Source organism: Squalius cephalus, assembly GCF_949319135.1.
Source record: "Squalius cephalus genome assembly, chromosome: 9".
Lineage (NCBI taxonomy): Eukaryota > Metazoa > Chordata > Actinopteri > Cypriniformes > Leuciscidae > Squalius > Squalius cephalus.
The window spans coordinates 44,861,349-44,878,992 of NC_137130.1; the positions used below are offsets into that span (position 1 = coordinate 44,861,349).

Consider the following 17,644-nt stretch of genomic DNA (forward strand, 5'->3'; position numbering starts at 1 on the left):
ATTCAGTAGGCTATATTGTAAGACATTAATATTTTAAGACACTTTATTCAAATCTTCATTTTCTCTTGCTCTTTTCTCAACAATATACATGGAGAGCATCTCGCGACCCATTGGAAACGTCTTGCAACCCCCTTGGGGGTCGCAATCCCTAGGATAAGAACCATTGGCCTAGGCTACGTTTTGTCGCCCAATGATAAAGATCCTTAGCTCTGGTAAAAGGCAAACTCGATTTCAGTAGCCTAATCTTCCAATGAAAGCCGATAGTTATTGAAATGTGAATCTGCAGACTTGTATGATTTAATTACAAGCAACCTACACGATGGCTAAATTGCTGCAATTTGTATTTTGACAATGTAGCCTATATTTCTGCAGAATCATAAAGCTCCTTAACTTCTAAAGCACTGCAACAGCCTTTGGTGACATGTAAAAAAGTAGGCTAGTCTAAGTATCCTAAACTGAGACAGAACAATGTTCCCTGCAGCACAGAAGTCAGCATCAATCCGATTAAGCCAATCTAGCCACAAACCCTGCAGATCACCATTAACCACTGACATGGCGCTACAAGACCCCGGTCTTTGACCTATGATGTGTTGGTCTAGTTATTTAATGGTAGTGTTGTGTTTTTAATTTGCTGCAGTGTTACCGGTATTTCTTCCTCTTAGGATATTGAAATGGTGTTAATGCTGTACTTCTGCTTCCATATTGTGCAGGGGAGAAGCCGCAGCCCTCATGTGTCCCAGAGGGGACTCAGCAGCCCTCATGTGTCTCATAGGGGAAGCCGCAGCCCTCGTGTGTCTCATAGGGGAAGCCGCAGCCCTCATGTGTCTCATAGGGGAAGCCGCAGCCCTCATGTGTCTCATAGGGGAAGCCGCAGCCCTCGTGTGTCCCAGAGGGGAAGCCGCAGCCCTCGTGTGTCCCAGAGGGGAAGCCGCAGCCCTCGTGTGTCCCAGAGGGAAAGCCGCAGCCCTCGTGTGTCCCAGAGGGGAAGCCGCAGCCCTCGTGTGTCTCATAGGGGAAGCCGCAGCCCTCGTGTGTCCCAGAGGGGAAGCCGCAGCCCTCGTGTGTCTCATAGGGGAAGCCGCAGCCCTCGTGTGTCCCAGAGGGGAAGCCGCAGCCCTCGTGTGTCTCATAGGGGAAGCCGCAGCCCTCGTGTGTCCCAGAGGGGAAGCCGCAGCCCTTGTGTGTCCCAGAGGGGAAGCCGCAGCCCTTGTGTGTCCCAGAGGGGAAGCCGCAGCCCTCGTGTGTCTCATAGGGGAAGCCGCAGCCCTCGTGTGTCCCAGAGGGGAAGCCGCAGCCCTCGTGTGTCCCAGAGGGGAAGCCGCAGCCCTCATGTGTCCCAGAGGGGAAGCCGCAGCCCTCGTGTGTCTCATAGGGGAAGCCGCAGCCCTCGTGTGTCCCAGAGGGGAAGCCGCAGCCCTCGTGTGTCTCATAGGGGAAGCCGCAGCCCTCGTGTGTCCCAGAGGGGAAGCCGCAGCCCTCGTGTGTCTCATAGGGGAAGCCGCAGCCCTCGTGTGTCCCAGAGGGGAAGCCGCAGCCCTCGTGTGTCCCAGAGGGGAAGCCGCAGCCCTTGTGTGTCCCAGAGGGGAAGCCGCAGCCCTCGTGTGTCTCATAGGGGAAGCCGCAGCCCTCGTGTGTCCCAGAGGGGAAGCCGCAGCCCTCGTGTGTCCCAGAGGGGAAGCCGCAGCCCTCGTGTGTCTCATAGGGGAAGCCGCAGCCCTCATGTGTCCCAGAGGGGACTCAGCAGCCCTCATGTGTCTCATAGGGGAAGCCGCAGCCCTCGTGTGTCCCAGAGGGAAAGCCGTAGCCCTCGTGTGTCCCAGAGGGGAAGCCGCAGCCCTCGTGTGTCTCATAGGGGAAGCCGCAGCCCTCATGTGTCCCAGAGGGGACTCAGCAGCCCTCATGTGTCTCATAGGGGAAGCCGCAGCCCTCGTGTGTCTCATAGGGGAAGCCGCAGCCCTCGTGTGTCTCATAGGGGAAGCCGCAGCCCTCGTGTGTCCCAGAGGGAAAGCCGCAGCCCTCGTGTGTCCCAGAGGGGAAGCCGCAGCCCTCATGTGTCCCAGAGGGGACTCAGCAGCCCTCATGTGTCTCATAGGGGAAGCCGCAGCCCTCGTGTGTCCCAGAGGGGAAGCCGCAGCCCTCGTGTGTCTCATAGGGGAAGCCGCAGCCCTTGTATGTCCCAGAGGGGAAGCTGCAGCCCTCGTGTGTCCCAGAGGGGAACCCGCAGCCCTCGTGTGTCTCATAGGGGAAGCCGCAGCCCTTGTGTGTCCCAGAGGGGAAGCCGCAGCCCTTGTGTGTCCCAGAGGGGAAGCCGCAGCCCTCGTGTGTCTCATAGGGGAAGCCGCAGCCCTCGTGTGTCCCAGAGGGGAAGCCGCAGCCCTCATGTGTCCCAGAGGGGACTCAGCAGCCCTCATGTGTCTCATAGGGGAAGCCGCAGCCCTCGTGTGTCCCAGAGGGGAAGCCGCAGCCCTCGTGTGTCTCATAGGGGAAGCCGCAGCCCTCGTGTGTCCCAGAGGGGAAGCCGCAGCCCTCGTGTGTCCCAGAGGGGAAGCCGCAGCCCTCGTGTGTCCCAGAGGGGAAGCCGCAGCCCTCGTGTGTCCCAGAGGGGAAGCCGCAGCCCTCGTGTGTCCCAGAGGGAAAGCCGCAGCCCTCGTGTGTCCCAGAGGGAAAGCCGCAGCCCTCGTGTGTCCCAGAGAGGACTCAGCAGCCCTCGTGTGTCTCATAGGGGAAGCCGCAGCCCTCGTGTGTCCCAGAGAAGAAGCCGCAGCCCTCGTGTGTCCCAGAGAAGAAGCCGCAGCCCTCGTGTGTCCCAGAGAAGAAGCCGCAGCCCTCGTGTGTCCCAGAGAGGACTCAGCAGCCCTCGTGTGTCTCATAGGGGAAGCCGCAACCCTCGTGTGTCCCAGAGAAGAAGCCGCAGCCCTCGTGTGTCCCAGAGGGGAAGCCGCAGGCCTTGTGTGTCCCAGAGGGGACTAAGCAGCCCTCACGTTTCCGGGTGGCGGAGCAGGTCCCAGGGATCCCGCAGCCCCAACGTTTCTGGGAGGGTGAGCGAGTTCACAACGCCTTATGTTACAATGCATTATGAGCTTGTAGATCTGCCATTTCAGTATTTGTATTAGTTTTTTTGTTTTCGTTTAGAGGTATTAAAATGTTCCTTAAAGTCAAAGTTTCTGCTTCCAAATTGTATAGGTAACCAGGGTCAGCCCAGCAAGACAGAGTCTGACCCCGAGAAACCCCTGTGGGTCCCCCACAAGTGGCCTCAGCATGAGCCTACTTGGCGGCAGCCCCACCCCGTCTCCTGGCCACAGAGCAGCCCAGTTACTGCGTGGCCAAAGTTTAGCCCGCCAAAAAATTGATGGAGCAATGTTCATCACACTAGTGACATTGCTAGAAGAAGTGAAGGACACACTGAAGCTGCATGGGCAGATGCTAAACACACTGCTCAAAAAAGATTCCATGCCAGTCATGGCGATACCGGATGGTGCTGTTTTCCCCCTGGCCAACGTTGAGGACGTTATCGCCATGAATGAGAAGCTCTCAGACCCTGAATTCATGTCTGCAGTGGTAAGTTTTTGGGGGCCAGATCCTATTGTTTTCCTGTGTTTTATTTTTCTTTCTTCTGACAAAATCCTTCCCATGCATAATGAATCACTAAACTTTGCAGAGTTCAAGTCCCATGCCAGGTTGCTTCAAATCAACCATGTCTGCTACAACTTAACATTTTTCACCTACATGTAGTCCCAATACGGAAGAGACTTAAGTATACTTGAACATCAGTTCACTGCTGCATTGACTAATCTTAATTTCAAATCTGATGGTAATTGTCTTCAGCAAAACAGTCCTTAGCTAAATAGACAAGTTATTAAGACCATTATATTTGTATAGCTACAGTCGGCAAAATTGGATACGCCCCAACAGCCTTGCTCCCGCCCCCGCCACGTGCACCATATTGGGGAAAACAATGCTGATTTGCCCATTGACTCCCGTGTTATAATAGGCATTTTTCCGAATGCAGGATTGAGGACCCACGGTGATATTTTCACTCAGCAACCCACCCCCTCAATAACCGGATAACCCCAACAACTATATTGTCGTCGCTGACTGGTAATCCTCCGATTTCCACCAATTTGACTGGTGTAAAAGAAGTGTGGTAGGCACTAGGTAGGGATCACAAACAATATAGTAGTACAAGACTTCAACATTACATGACTACTGATTGAAATCGCCATAGCGTTTGGCGGGGTGCACAATTTTGCACAAGTTTTTCTGACAAATATTGCGATGCGATTTTCGATTTTTATATTCAATACTTTTAAGTGCATAAAACTAAAATTATGAATGAAATATTATATCATTACTTACAAAACACAGTCTTGTACAACTTGACACACATGAGAACAATATACAATAACCTAAAAAATATTTATGTGGCCAGCACCCTCTTCTGGCTTTTGTCTGCTGTTGAACCTGAAAAATCTCTAATATAAACTACGTAGTGATTGAGGTAATGAGATTGTTGGTTCCACCTGTTATTTTTGCTCCGCGTGTTTGTCATATAGGCTATTCATGGTCGATTATCCAGAGTTTAAGAATCTTAATCGAATCGTCACTTGTCGTATCAAGATCTTTATCGACTTTTTGGCACACCCCTACTGGAAAGTGCCAAAATAACTTCAATTCAATTCAATTCAATTCAAATTTATTTGTATAGCGCTTTTCACAATACATATTGTTTCAAAGCAGCTTTACAGAAAGTGCATTTCAGAAATGTACATAGAGAAATACAGTTAGTTAATCATGTATTGATTTAGGGCATAAACATCGCCAGCGTCGAGTCGTCTCTTCACAGGCGCCGAGTCGTCTCTGCACGGGTGTTGGAGAATCTGTAGTTTCCATGAGAGGCTGGATACAAACTGGAGCTGACGATCTGTATTTACCTCGGGACTAGCGTCCCGAGATAACAACAGAAAAGCATATGGGAAATAATTAGCGTAGCTGCTGTTCGCAATATTAATGCATTCAATCTGATTCAACTGTAGTATAAAATGTAAGTATTATGTGAATGCCTGGCTGAAGAGATGCGTCTTTAATCTAGTTTTAAACTGGGACAGCGAGTATCAGGAAGGCCATTCCACAGTTTAGGAGCTAAATGTGAAAAAGCTCTCCCTCCTTTAGTGGACTTAGATATCCTAGGAATGACCAGAAGCCTCGAATTTAGTGATCTTAAAGAGCGCGATGGATTGTAGGGCGATAGAAGTTCCGTTAAATACACGGGAGCTAAACCATTTAGGGCTTTATAGGTCAGTAGCAATACTTTGTAATTGATACGGAACTTTATAGGTAACCAATGTAGAGACGACAGAATTGGTGTTATATGATCGTATTTTCTTGATCTAGTAAGAACTCTAGCGGCGGCATTTTGGACTAACTGTAGCTTGTTTATTGAGGATGCAGGACAACCAGCTAATAAGGCATTACAGTAATCTAGTCTCGAGGTCATGAATGCATGAACTAACTTTTCTGCATCAGAAACTGATAGCATGTTACGTAGCTTAGCAATGTTTCTAAGGTGGAAAAAGGCTGTTCTTGTAACATATGAAATATGATTTTCAAAAGACAAGTTGCGGTCTAATATAACACCCAGGTCTTTTACTGTAGAGGATAAAGTAACAGGACACCCTTCTAAATTAAAGTTGTATTGTAAGAGGTTTTGTGGGCAGTTTTTTGGACTAATAAGTAATACCTCCGTTTTATCTGAATTTAATAGCAGAAAATTACATGTCATCCAGTATTTTATATCTTTAACACACTCTGTTAATTTAGATAATTTAGCGTTTTCATCTGGTCGTGATGAAATATATAATTGAGTGTCATCAGCATAACAGTGGAAATTAATTCCATGTTTTCTTATAATATTACCAAGTGGCAGCATATATATTGAGAATAGTAGAGGGCCTAACACAGATCCTTGCGGTACACCGTAGTTTACTGACGTTATCTTCGATTTTTCCCCATTTACGCAGACAAAATGGTAACGGTCTGATAAGTATGATCTGAACCAGCTTAATGCCTGTCCCTGAACACCAGTGTAGTTTTGTAGTCGGTCTAAGAGTATTGTGTGATCTATAGTATCGAACGCAGCACTAAGATCAAGTAAAACTAATATAGAGATACAGCCTTGGTCAGAAGCTAAAAGTAAATCATTTGTGATTTTAACGAGCGCAGTTTCAGTGCTATGGTGCGGCCTGAACCCAGACTGAAACTTTTCATAGATATCATTTTCTTGCAAGAAAGAGCACAGTTGAGCGGACACAACTTTTTCTAGTATTTTAGACATAAATGGAAGATTTGAAATGGGTCTGTAATTTGCTAGGTTATTATGATCTAATTGTGGTTTCTTAATAAGAGGTTTTATAACTGCCAACTTGAATATTCTTGGAACATGACCTAAGGATAAAGACGAGTTAATAATATTGAGAAGAGGCTCTTCCACTACAGGTAACACTTGTTTCAGTAGTTTAGTTGGTATTGGATCTAATAAACACGTTGTTGGTTTAGATGCAATGATAAGTTTATTTAACTCTTCCTGTCCTATAGTTGCAAAGCGCTGTAATTGTTCTTGCGGGGTGATAATTGAGGCTGAATCATAAGACACCATTAAAGATTGTACATTTACAATTGTGTTTCTGATGCTTTCTATTTTCTCAGTGAAGAAATTCATAAAATCATTACTACTAAACTGTAACGGAATATTTTGCTCCGGTAACGTCTGTTTATTTGTTAGTCTAGCGACGGTGTTAAATAAAAACCTAGGATTATTTTGGTTGTTTTCTATTAGTTTGCGGAGATGCTCAGCCCTGGCTGCTTTTAGGGCCTTTTTATAACGTGACATACTGTCTTTCCATGCGATTCTAAAGACCTCTAGATTAGTTTGTTTCCATTTACGCTCTAAATTACGAGTTTCTCTCTTTAGAACATGCGTAACACTGTTGTACCATGGTGCTTTAGTTTTCTCTCTAACCTTTTTTAATCTAATTGGTGCAACGATGTCTAATGTACTAGAGAAAATGGTGCTCATAGTGCTAGTCATTTCCTCTAGTTCATCTGTTTGTTTGGGTTCACTGAGCAGCTGAGATAGATCAGGTAAGCTATTTGAGAAATGATCTGTAGTTGTTGGAAGGATTGTTCTGCCTGGTCGATAACGCGGCGCAACATGACAAATTTCAGCGGTACGTAGTATGCAAGTGACCATGTAATGGTCAGTGACTTCATCACTTTGCGGTATAATATCTATATCGGTTGGATCGGCTCCATGTGATATAATTAAATCTAGCGTATGATTAAGACGATGAGTGGGACCAGTTACGTTTTGCTTGACCCCAAAGGAGTTTAATAAATCTGTAAACGCAGCCCCTAAAGCATCATTTGAATTATCTACGTGTATGTTAAAATCTCCAACAATTAATGCTTTATCGACATTGACCAAAAGATCTGAGAGAAAGTCTGCAAACTCTTTTAGGAAATCAGCGTAAGGCCCTGGCGGTCTATATACAGTAGCCAAGGCTAGAGATAATATGGATTTCTTTCTTACATCTAAGAGAGTAACATTTAGCACAAGTACTTCAAACGAATTAAACCTGTGACCTGTTTTCTGAGTAACAGTAAGAATATCTTTATAGATTATAGCAACACCACCGCCACGACCAATCAGACGGGGCTCATGCTTGTAACAGTATCCAGGAGGAGTAGACTCATTAAGACCGAAATAATCATTTGGTTTAAGCCAGGTTTCAGTAAGGCAAAGTACATCGAAACTATTATCTGTGACCATTTCATTTACAATAACCGCCTTAGGTGTAAGCGATCTGATGTTTAAAAGACCTAGCTTTATAAATTGTTTTTGTTCACTAATATTGAGATTTTCTGGTTTAATCACAATTAGATTTTTCTTAGATCCTGCAGTAGATTTATTATTTGATCTCACTAAACGAGGAATAGACACAGTTTCAATATAATGTTCTACATTGGTACTTATATCAATTAAGTTTGGACAGCAAAGAGTGTGATTTGGACTTTGACTTACTAGTCATATGGTGTGTAGCGTCTTGGAGATGTTGTCCGACAGAAGAGCCGCTCCGATTCTGCTGGGGTGAAGGCCATCAGCACGGAAGAGCCTAGGTCGCTCCCAGAAAAGATTCCAATTATTTACAAAGAGCAGTCTCTGTTCATTACACCATGACATTAACCATTCATTTAGAGCAAATAATCTACTGAACCTTTCGTGTCCTAGTCGGTAGGTGGGAAGCGGTCCAGACACGATGATCGTTGTTTCAGGCGATGTACTGCGTACCGTCTCGATCAGGTTCCTGTAGTCCTTCTTCAGAACCTCCGACTGCCGTAGCCTGATGTCGTTCGTTCCCGCGTGCAGCACGACAGCTCCGACGGGCTCGTCACCGTTCAGAATCCCGGGAACCTGTGCAGCGACATCGAGAACACGAGCACCAGGAAAGCAGTGAGTGCGAACCTTACCTTTACCTATGGTAGCACGGACATGCCGGACGATGGAACTGCCGATGATCACAGCGTCGCGTTCCGTCTCGTGTAGAGGGGAGAAGCGGTTCCGGGTGGAGATCTCGAAGGCCGGGAGGGGCGGAGAGGTCCTAGCTCTGGTCCTGGCCCGCGTCTTCCGCTGTGGAATCACCCAGGGTCCATGTTGTTGTGTCGGTGCCGGAGTGAATGAAACCAGGGATGATCGCATCCTGGGCAGAGAAACACATGGAGTAGACGAGGTCGGAGTCAAAAGGTTACTAACCACTGACTTGTGAGCATCGGCGCGTGATGTTTCAAGCGCGAAACGTCGATCTCGTAGCTCGGCCTGTCTCTCTAGTAGGTCGCGGATCTGCTTCTCCACGGATTCCAGCTCTAACTGCACAGAATGCAGCTCGAAGGTGTCCTCACCTGCACTCAAAGGTAACGTTAGACACACATCCGTTATATTCGCCATTATAGCAGATGTGCTATAATGGCGAATTATAGCTTTCAGTGATACGGGTGTAAATAAGTCGATCGATAGGCGCGACCACGCGTGTAATGCTAGCGGGCTAAGGCTAGTAGCGGAAGTTCCGGAACTTCCAGTCAAAAATATTGAGGGTGGACTTCTACACAAAATTATGCTTGATGGAAAATGTCTTCATTTCCCCATGGACATAATCATGGTCATTCTGTAGTAGATCACCCCCTTGAGGCAGTTTGGCTGTGAAGCTCTATGCTGAAAAGGGAAGACTGGCATTGTGAATATGGCCTATAGACTACGGTCTATAGCCATATTCACAATGCCAGTCTTGTAGGTTTTAGGGAACTGGTATTTTATGCTATCAAGCACATAATTGGTTTAACACTTAAGTTAAAAGTTGTACGTTTGAACACGTACGTTTGAAAAGTTGTACGTTGTACACAAAAGTTAAGTTGTACGTTTGAAGGAGTATTTTTGTTCCAAAAATACTCCTTCCGGTTTGTCACAAGTTTCGGAAAGTTTTTTTCGAGTATGGCTCTGTCTTACGTAAGATAGGGCGGAATTTCCTTATATGGGTCCTAAGGGCACTTCTCCGCGGCCGCGCGCGCACTCGTAGACCAGAGAGAGAAGAGAGCGAAAGCAGTACGCCAAACAGTATTGTTTTATAAACAAAGCCCAGATCGACGGATTTGCAGATCGTCTAATGCTTAAGGATCGAGCAGTCACAATGATAAAGGTTCGCGGTCGTGGTTGGAACCGGGAGGTGAGGAAAACTGTTGAACAAATGTCTCTGTGTGTTGTTAGCTATCGGCGCGTTAGCACAGCTATAGCACACCGCCCACACGGCCCGCCCCCAGCCGCTCGGTTATTTTCGGAAAGACTCGGTACAGCCTATCTTTCTTTTATAAATATAATAAAACTAAAGACGTTTTGGAGATATGAAGGATGCAATACTACTCTATAGGTACTCAAGATTAACAGGAGATTGAGTGAAAATGAGCATTTCACCCCCCCTTTAAGGTTGCCATGGTTGCAGACAATAGGGGGTTCCTCACTTGAAGATGCCACCAGGAGGATGATGAAGTTCCTGATGGTGCCAGAACTGCAACGGCAGTACAACGTGACCGGACGGATGGGCAAGCTGTGCTTCAAAGATCTGCGTCTTTTTGAAGTTTTCTATGGTAAATTCAGTTTTTTAATTGCTCAATGAAACTTGTCTTTGGCCTTTCTTTTATTTATCCAAAGTTAAATGATACAGTAGTTTGTCAAAACACAATTTAGTTGGAGATTATCAACATTTTAACATAACATTAAGGACAATTTCAGCCTTATAACCACTGGTCTGTTCCACATGCAACTCTCTAACCACTCGCCCAATCGATCTCAAATTTGGTAGGTTTCGTTCTACTGGCATGAGTGTAGTGCCCATTTTCGTGTCTTGTCAAAATATGCCAAATTTATGACTTGAATTATTACATTAATTTGCCTTAATGGCCGAAAAATCAACTTCAAGAATTGTTCTCCGCAGAATCAGGATTCTTCTCTGCAAAATCCACACTTTAACAGTTAGTCTTATCTTTGAAGTATACTACCACTTTTCTCCAATACACTGTGTTTAAAAAATTCAAAAATGTGTAAGTGAACTGAACTAGTCCAGTGATACTTTAATTGTTTCTAAGGGGGGCCCGTCAACACTTTAGCAACATTGTGTAGGCCTATACTGTGTGCAGGTCTCCTACCTAAATCACTGGCGAATAAAATGTAGGCCTATAGATCCATTTTGGACCTACGTCATTGTGACGTTCCGATTGCATTTAGTAACGGAAGTAAGAGCCCCTCCATAGACTCTCGATAAGATTAGTTTAAGACTAAGGCAGTCAAAATCAAAAATGTTAACTTTTTAAAACAACATTCATGGTCTTGGAGAGATAAGATAAGAAAAACTTTATTGTCTATCACAAGTGACAGAAATTTGTCTTCGACAGGCTCAACAATATATAGATTTGAAAAAAAGAGAAAACAAATACACTCACTACAATAGCCACACAGTGGTACACAGTAACAAACAACAATAACCAGACAACAACAACAATGAACACAGGTCGGAGTTAAGGTGCTGGTTTCAGAATATTCAACTTATTAGTGATGGCCGTGGGAATGAAGGACTTCTTATAAACATTTTTACGGGCTAGTGGGACCTTGTAACGGCGACCTGATGGCAGTAACTAAAAGGATTGGTTAAGAGGGTGGGTGGGGTCTTGTGTGATGGTGGTGGCTTTCCTAAGTACTGAGTGAGTGTAAATATCTGATAGGGGGGTTTAGGGGGAGCCAATTATTTTGCCAGCCTGTGTTATTATTCGTGTGAGGTTTGTTTTGTATTTAGTGGTGAGTGCATTGTACCAAGAAGAGATGTTAAATGTGAGAGTGGATTCTATCAGTGATGTGTAGACTGTGGTTAAAATGTCCTTGCTGACATTAAAAGTCCTGAGCTTTCTCGGGTGGAGGCGCTGCTGGGCCTTCTTGTACACATATTCTGTGTGTTCGGAGAAAGAGAGGGATCCGTCTATTTCTGTTCCGAGGTATCTAAAAGATTTGACCTGTTCTACAGGTTGGCCATAAATGCTGATCGGCTGGAAAAGCTGTGTTTGTGTCGTGGTAAGTGTTCCTCTGCTACCACAACACAGTTCCTTGGTCTTTCCAATGTTGAGCTCGAGGAAACTTGCCTTAAAAGTCCTGGCCAGATTGCTAACTGCCTGATGGTAGTCAGACAGCGCATTGGCACCTGTCAGATGGGCTACTAAGGCCATGTCGTCTGCATATTTAAAGAGTCATTCCTTCACTGCTGCAAGAGATGGACAGAGAAGAGAATGGGAGATAAAACACAACCTTGTGGGAGTCCTGAGTTTAAAAACAGCTTACTGGATTTAAAACCATTTACTAAAACCTGCTATTCTGTAAAAAAACCTTAATCCATAAAATCAGTGCTGGATTGACCTGAAGCTCCACCAGACGATGCAATAGTGTGTCTGTGTGTACAGTATTAAAAGCAGAGGAAAAGTCCATAAATAAAATCCTGGTGTGAGGGTGCACTGAATCCAGCTGCCTGGTCACCCTGTCCAAAAGAGTACTGAAGGGTGAGAGTACTCACAATCACAGGTCTACTAAAATCTGCGTTCTTGTGAAGTTTCACAAACCTGAAGTTGTCACCAAATATGAATGTCAAGCAGAATATTTTAAAATATTTCATTTTCAACTGCTACCTATTATGCCTGAACACAGTGGGATTGCATTTAGCCTACACAACAGTGGAATTCTCACATTTGAAACAGTTTCTCTGTATTTGAAATAGCCTAGTCAAGTGTAGGAATGTAAATGCAATAAAGTAACGAGCATTCTATCTTGCGCCGCAGCGGTTTGGCATTTCTTGTGACACATCCGATGAAAAAATGGCAGCAACACGTCCTTTTCTCCCTCGTTGTCATGGTGAATCGCTGTATCCGAGCTCCATTGATGATAGCTTTCCTTAGGCTGCGGACACAAGAACAACCTAGGGTTTTTGTTTGCTGGGTAAATCAGCTCAGAGATCGGGGTTGGTTTTACAATTTGTTAAACCTTCTACTTGGAATGGGGCCCAGGACTTTTGACTGATTATGTGTAAGGTTTACATAGGTAGTATGTTATTAATTCTGTTTTATTGTTGTGATTCTACAGCAAGGGAATACTAGAATTTAATCAGAACATCAAACGATTTATAACACACCATTTACATATTTTGGGCTACTGTGAGTTTTACTCGCACACAGACATCAAGAATCAGCATATGAATCTCAACAATGGTGACATGCTTCAATGGTGCAATGCATTCTGGGAGCCATGGATAAGTTTCGTATGATGCACTCAGAATGCATTGCACCATGAAGCATGTCACCATTGTTGAGATTCATATGCTGATTCTTGATGTCTGTGTGCGAGTAAAACTCACAGTAGCCCAAAATATGTAAATGGTGTGTTATACATCGTTTGATGTTCTGATTAAATTCTATTATTCTCTTGCTGTAGAATCACAACAATAAAACAGAATTAATAACATACTACCCGTATAAACCTCCCACATAATATCAATGAGTTAAGCCAATATATGATGATTATATTCTTATCATCAATCAGCTTACAGCATCTGATTATATTTTCTCTTGCTGTTCTCGCCATAACAAACAGACACAGCTGCCTGAGAAAAACAAATGTTAAAAAGTCAAGAGCCTGACTAAAGCACACACTGATCGCCACAATGGTAACATCAAATCAAACTATTACTTTCAAATAAGTAATCAACATCTAAAGCCGAGTTCAGACTGCACGATTTTCAAAGTAGTCGGGTCACTGTTCTTTTCACACTGCGTGACTATCTGGGGTAACATTCAGTTGCTGGTGTGTTCACACTGCACGATGCATCGGCGACAGGAGGTTTCACACTGCATGACTTTCAGGAGGAAGAATCGCCGACAATTTCTGTCTGGTCCGCAAACTACGTTTCGCAACCAAACACACGTGAGAAGTGATAAGGAAATAGCGCAAAATCCCGCGTGCGTAAGACCGCAGTTCTCGCGCGAGACTGAAATTGTTATTTAAAATGATTGCCTGCAAGAAGCTTGCGATCCAAATTGTCTGTGCACTAATTTTCAGCGAAAAGGAGAAAAAGAAAAACATATTATGTATGAGGAAATGGCTGGGAAGACAAGGGGAGCAAGGACTGTGTGTTCTGCAAAGAGAGTTGGGGGTAAATAAATAATTTTGCAATGTGCTGCTGTCGCTGCTGGTCAAGCAAATGTTTGTGCTTTGTTTCTGTTTGATATAATTGTAAATATATCTAATAACTGATATTGTGACCTATAACTCCTCCCCGATGCTCTGTATCTTGCTCTCTCATTGGCTGTCGGTCATCGCCGATGTAGTTTTCATTCACACAGCAGGATTTTGAATCGCCGACAGGTCCAGATATTTAGCATGCCGAATATCTCACGGGCGTCGGCGACTCGGCGGTGATTCTCTCAGATCGCGTCTTTGCTCATTCATGATTGTCACTCGCGTGAACGAGCACCGATTTGCCTGTGATTTCGGGCATTTGTCGGCGATTTCTCAAAACCTGTCGGCGAGCCAAAATCGGGGCTAAAATCGTGCAGTCTGAACTCGGCATAAGCCTCTTCTTAATTCTTACAGTTTTTCTCGATTGCTTAAACACGTTTCTTGAAACTATGCCTCGTATTCTCAAAACAGTAAACACAAATCCATAACGTCTCACCCAGTTCCCCAAACATCCTATTTTCAGGTCAAAATGAAGCTCTACACTCAAAACCATTCACTCTTGCTGAAAAACCAAACTTTGCCCTCAGACAGGACACACAAGCCCTCAAAATCACATACACTACAACATAGTCTAACACACTGGTGCAATAAATTCAAAACAACATTTCCAAAACTGGTAAGTTATGTTGCTTGTGGTTCCCCCATCACAAACCTTTTCACATGATGAACACAACCAATGGATACATTGGCACATTTTTATTCATTCATGTACTACACAGTACAACACACACACAAAACAACAACAAAAAAACATTTATTTTCCTGTTTTACGCTTCTTCTTTTTTTTTTTACTCTCTCCTCTAATTTTTTTTTTTCATATTTACTTAAGATGTGTGTGACCATCATATGACAGTAAAAGAGCACACACAAACCTTATTCTAATATGGAATTGTATTGGAATGGTAAAGAATGTTGGTACGTGACAGGAGGGCCTCCACTCAAGGATACAATATGATGAACAAGTCTAAGAATGTTCCACATATGGTTGAAATACCATCATTGGCCTAGAAAGATAACATTCTGGGAGTCAAGACTATAAAGGATGAAGGATGCCCTCCCTTCACTGTCACTCTCTGCAGCCACTCTGTCTGACTGTCTGACTGCTGGCCTTTTCTTGCAAGAAAATAAACCTCATCAAAGACTATTGAAAATGTTTGTCTCTTATTCAGTGATAGAATTTTGTTTGCCACCACACCTCCCTGAAGGCTCTCGAGGTGACGGTAAAGCGACTCAAATTTGGCCTTACGTAGCCCAGCCTCCCTCATATCATACCATTGACTAAGACATGGGCAACTAGAGTGGCTTGAATTTCATCTGAGACTGCTTGTCTTCTTGCCCTTGCCCTTCCTCCTCCTCCTCCTTATCCCTCCTCGATCTCTTCCTTCATGTCTTTCTGGATCCATTGTTCCAAAACTCAGTAAACTGATTTGAACCCTTTTATCTATCTACTGAAGGATCTGATTGATGGTGTTAAATTTTGACTCTTAGTGTTTCCACCTGGGTAATTGTGTGCTAACTGAACTGAAGCTGTGCTGACTTGAGTGAACAATATTGAATGCTAGTGCTTTCTAAATGACAACATGGTCTAGGCAATGAGAAATGAAGGGATTTGTGTGTAGAGTTTTGCAGTGACAGTTCAACAAATCTGACTCATGTGTCAAAACAGGGAATAGTGTTTATAGTTTAGTGAAATGGGTATGCTTTTTGATAAATGGCATTATGGTTTTGAAATTTTAGTTCAAAAGCCTGGTTATAGTGTTTACGCAATTGAGAAAAACTGTAATACGAACTTCTGTAGATGTCTGACAGAAATAAAGTCAGTCTGGTTAGTAATAAGTGAAGCTGGTAATGTTGTTTGTGGAGTTGTTTAATCAGATCTTGAGAGATGTAATGTATTTTATCTTCAGTTGATTTCATCCAAGGCTGTGGCTGGAAGTAGTTCTTGTGTTTCTCTTTCCTTCAGTGATTATGCTTGTTAACAGCAGGTGTTCTTCACTAATACAAAATCATTATTCAATCACTTATTTATCTCATTACCTCCAACACTGAATAAGTGTTACATTAAACAGCCTGTAGTGTGCAAACTAAGCATTGTTCATTTCATCTGGGAAAATCCATGTGGGGCCTACATGGAAACTGGGTGCAAAACTGGCTGGGTCCCAGTTAGATAGCCCAGGTCAAACCCATTTGGGCCCCACATGGCTCTGCTGGCTGGGGCATATTCAGCCTAAATATATTGGGATATGACTTTTGGTCCACATCGCATTAGTATCGCCTAGACGCAGTATATGTAAATAAACTTAAGGTCCTTCATCGCCAGACTGATGACTGTGTCACCGGAAGCGGCAGTGCACAAACATCACTATAAGCAGAAGTACTACGTTTCAGCGTGATAATCCCCTATTGTTGATCAAGTCGAAGACAAATTTGTGATAGACAAAGTTTTGCTTATCTTAAAACAACTACTTCACATACCCCGCAATCACATCCAAAGGTATTGAAGTTAGCTGTTGGACAGAAACATTGAATAAAATAATCAAACTTGCAATATAAACTGTTCAAAATATCACCCCACGGAGGCTTCAATGTAGTAATTTGGAATGAGCAGTTTCGCTGGTGTTGAACATCTGACAGCGCTTCGCATTTCACTGGCAGCTGTCGTGTATGTGATTAGACTGGAAGTTATGTGATATGACATGATATATTCATGGAAAACTGTTTCTAATGTCGCTCAAATCTGGTGTGCATTTGAGGCTAAATTTCTACATGTAATGGAAAAAGGGTTATAGGTTGGCATAAAACTCCATGGTAAATGTCACCCTAGGGGTAACATTTTAGCTTACCACATGTGGAAATGTGTTACTTGAATAAATTATTTGAAGAGTTGCAAGTTGGAGCAAAAAAGAACCTTGCTAAATTGACTTGTGCTCCCTTGTTTTTAGGTGCACTGAAGAGTTACGCTATAACTCAGAATGTGAACCGAAAGGATGTGGAAATGGCACTGGGGAAATGGTTCACAGGCGCACGTGACCGTGGCGGGGAGAGGGCTGCAAGAGCCCTAAGAGAAAAAAGAACATCGACAACACAAACGCCATGACTGTTTTGGATGTATTTTTTGGAGAGATGTTTTGTTTTCTTTTTTTCAGACATTTTTAAAAAATATATTTTTTTTATTTATTTACTGGTACATTGTAAAATTTAAATTGTTAAAGATTATGTTTGTTGTTCAATGTATTATATAATGAGTGGATTTTGTATTGTATTTTTGGAGGTTTTTTTTCAGAGATTTTTTTTAAATATATTTTTTAGTTTACCGTATGTTGTGACATTGTTTTTTAAAGATAATTTTTGTTGTTCAATTTAATATATTTCTTGCAGTTCAAAGCATCAAGTGTCTTGTATTTATCTTGTACTTACATTCATTCTTCGTTTTTAATTTTTCTTAGATTGTTTCCTTAAATTAATGGTTGGGCTTACCTTGCATGAATTGCCCAGTTAGGACCAAAATAAGATCCTTACAGAGCCCACTTTAAGCCCATATGGGCATTCACGGTTGAATCCTGGTGCAAGCCCACTTTAAACCCCTTTAGGCAGGTGGGGCCCAAATGGGTCTGACACGAATTGCCCGGTTAAGACCCACATAAGACCCTTACAGATCCCACTTAAAACCCACCTGGGCATCCATGGCTGGCCCCCATGTGGATCCCGGGTGCAAACCCACTTTAAACCCCTTTGGGTAGGTGGGGCCCAAATGGGTCTGTCATGAATTGCCCG

At 43.8% G+C, this 17,644-nt stretch overlaps 1 long non-coding RNA gene across 1 annotated transcript; it reads left to right on the forward strand.

The window, feature by feature from the left end:
• The first annotated feature begins 2,931 nt into the window (after positions 1-2,931).
• Positions 2,932-10,059, forward strand: LOC307165002. The gene is made up of 3 exons (XR_013822383.1): positions 2,932-3,038; positions 3,184-3,558; positions 10,028-10,059. It is a non-coding gene; the product is annotated as an uncharacterized lncRNA (long non-coding RNA).
• The last annotated feature ends 7,585 nt before the right edge of the window (positions 10,060-17,644 follow it).